Source organism: Corvus brachyrhynchos, unplaced genomic scaffold (genome assembly GCF_000691975.1).
Source record: "Corvus brachyrhynchos isolate BGI_N302 unplaced genomic scaffold, ASM69197v1 scaffold331, whole genome shotgun sequence".
In the NCBI taxonomy this organism is placed as follows: domain Eukaryota; kingdom Metazoa; phylum Chordata; class Aves; order Passeriformes; family Corvidae; genus Corvus; species Corvus brachyrhynchos.
Genome location: NW_008237229.1, coordinates 5,315,772 through 5,319,003, shown reverse-complemented (window position 1 = coordinate 5,319,003; position 3,232 = coordinate 5,315,772). Strand labels below are relative to the sequence as shown.

Sequence of the window (3,232 nt, the reverse complement as noted above, 5' to 3'; positions counted from 1 at the left end):
ATGAAAGGGGGACACATATGTATTTGTCTCAAGCCTGGTGAAAAATGTAGTTGATTGAGTTGTGTAAAAAAAGTCCATAGAGACTGAGAAATAATGTCCAGGAAATACCATTTGCCATTATCTACAACAGAAACAACAAAAAACCAATACACAAAACTTTCAATCCCAGGAATCTAGGGACAAAATACAGCTACAACTTTGATTTTATGTTTTGAAAAATAATCAAACAAAATAGTAATTCTGTATAGCCACATTTCCCATTACAAAATAAATATAGCTTGTAATGGATACAAACACTGGTGTAACTAAGCTGTAAAATGCAATTTTGACCTTGGACCTCTTGATCCAGGATGTTAGTTTGAATAACCCAAAACCTGAAGTGTTGTGTGTGGCAGTCCATCGTGTTCATGAAGAGCCCTCTCCCATTAGATCTTTAGGCATTAACTGCCTGCTAAGTCAAGGTCTCTGGTTATTTCTGATCAACCTAAATTCAATCAACCAACTCTAAAATTATCCCAGCAAGGTTTACTTCAGATTATCTGTTTAAATTCTTGTCTGCCTAATGTATCAGATTATTCTGGTAAGCCTTTGAACACACACATCACTACCTTTTAAAAAAAATCTCTTTCACTTTAACAAAAGTAAAAAAATGCACTAAAACTAGACAAAATTGTATGAAAAGAAAGAACTGCAATTTTTCACTTTGAGTGGTTCAAAACCACAGAATCACAGAATCATTTAGGCTGGAAAATACCTGCAAATCATCAAGTCCAACCTCTGACTGATCACCACCCTGTCATCTAGACCATGGCAGTAAGTGCCACGTCCAGCCAATTCTTGAACACTTCCAGAGATGATCACTCCACCACCTCCCTGGGCAGTCTGTTCCAATGCTTAACAAGCTTTTCCATGAAGAAATTCTTCCTGATGTCCAACCCAAACCTCCCCTGGTGCAGTTTGAGGCCATGTCCTCTCATCATGTCACTAATTGCCTGGCAGAAGAGGCCGACTCCCACCTGGCCACAGCCTCCTTTCAGGCAGTTGTAGGGAGCGATACGGTATCCCTTGAGCCTCCTCTTCTCCAGGCTAAACAACCCCAGCCCCTCTGCCACTCCTTGTTTGGCTTAGTCTCTAAAAGTCGTATGTGTTGTGTTTAAAACTGACAGGGGCTTTCGCACATGATTTTGACTAAGGGGAGTTGAATTCAACCATCAAAATAAGAGCATAATATATCTGACTGATGGCAGGTTCAATATGTTAGGATAGTTATGATGGGATAGTTGATAAGCCTTTTTTGGGGCAGATATGCTACTTCACAGGCATTTCATGATTCCTATGGATCACACAGTTGAAAAAAAATCTGCCAGAGATCAATGCCTCTTGTTATGAACATATTAATGAAACAAAAGATCTATGCAGTCACAATAATTTAATTTAAAAGTTAAATCTGCTTAAAATAACTTGTGATGATTTTTCAAGGGGTACTCTGAAGCCCTATAGATGTAATTAAACTTTCAGCTTCTTAGAAATCGGTGAACAAAATTACCGGCTAAATTTTGGAAAATAAAGAAAAATCTCTGGTATTCCGTCTCAAACTGAAGACTAATTGAGAATATGACTCACCACAGCTTTATGTCAGTATAAATATCATTGATTTCTTTGGAACTACATTAGCATAAAACAGATGTAATATGTTGCAGTGTAACAGGCAGGAGTTTATGGCACAATTATGCTACTTTTACTAAAACAAATGATTGCAGCAGATATTCCTTGGCTCCATTTAGTCACAGTTGACTGTGATACCTTTCTTGTAAAAGCTCTGCTGTTTTGTTTGACTTTGTCTAAACAAATGAAGTTCTGCAAAGCAACAACATACATAAGAAATATCTGTTCTGAATTTTGGTAGGAAAGGGATTTTTACTTGAGGATTGTTATGTAGCAGTGTATTTGGGGTGGAAAGATTAAAAAAAAGCCTGAACTAACGCCAAAAAATTCCAGCTTAATTCATTACAGTAGAACAGAATTTTAAATTTTTCTTTAGATTTTGGTTATTTTTTCATTTCATTACATATGTAAAAATTTTATACGATGTAGTTGTTTTTACATATTTTCTGTGTCCTTAATCCCCCTCCAAGGTTTAGAGTGGACAGTGTTTAGTTCATTATTCATTCAAAAGCTTGCTAGCAAATATTTTTTTGTTTTCTATTTTGAATATCTCTAAGCCACGGTAGTTTTAGGGGAAGAGTTCGCTTGTTTGTTCTGAAGAATGCTTGTTTCAAGGGGCAGTTTGAGTGCTTCGTTTTATACCTCTTCCAACATTTAAAGCCAGTTCAGGATCAAAAAGTGGAAAGGAAAGAAGTGGTCTTGTATTCTGCCAAGGCATTTGTCTGGAAAACAGGGTATTTGGGTTTGGCATTTGGTGTTTGGGGTGGTCTTCTTTGCTTTTGGTTTTCTCTTTTTTGTGTGTTTTTGTGTGTAGGGAGGAGATTTTACATAGCATTGTGTGCTTGAGTTGATCTTGTAGGAGAGATGTGCATTATCAGAAAATGATTAACTGTCACTTTGCTGTTTACCAAGCTTTTTCCCAATAAAGGTCTACAAAAAGGGCTTAAGAAAAAGAAGAAGCATAATATAACTTTCTTTGCTAGAAAGGTAGCCTGTGTCAGGTCCTGGATGCATCAACAAAAAAAGGTTAAGGATGCCGTATAGGAAAGATGCATTGTTTGCACTCTCTAGCTTTCTCCCTGGATTTTGAAGGTCATTTAAAAACTCATAAGCTTCTTTGCCTTATAAAAGTTAGGGTCTTTCTTGGAGAAATTTCTGAGCTGACAGCATCCTATAATTAAGGATAGCCTGAACCTTAAGTGAACTGCCTCTGCAGGAAGTTTTCATATCCAGGCTGTATTTGAGGGCATTGTTTAGGAAACAGCTCTGTAAGCCTCTGCCAGAAAGAGAAAAAATCCAGCAACATTCATTTCCTTAAACAGACTTTTAACAGGGATTTTTAGCAGCATGATGGACATAAAAAGTAGAGTTGAACTAGGAAAAGGATAATTCAGGAAAAATAATAGGTATATGAGAATGGCTATGCTCTAAAACAGAAAGTTCCATTTCCTGTCCCCAAAACAGATTTGTGTGAGAACCTTTAAGCCTTTCTGCTTTGATTTTTCTTTCATTAAAATGAAACTTTAATATTTCTGCCAAACTAATGAAATCAGTGATGTCAGCAGGA

At 36.8% G+C, this 3,232-nt stretch overlaps 1 pseudogene; it reads left to right on the top strand.

Annotated features, from left to right (window-relative positions):
* The first annotated feature begins 965 nt into the window (after positions 1 to 965).
* Positions 966 to 3,232, top strand: part of LOC103612460 — a 31,919-nt pseudogene continuing 29,652 nt past the window's right edge.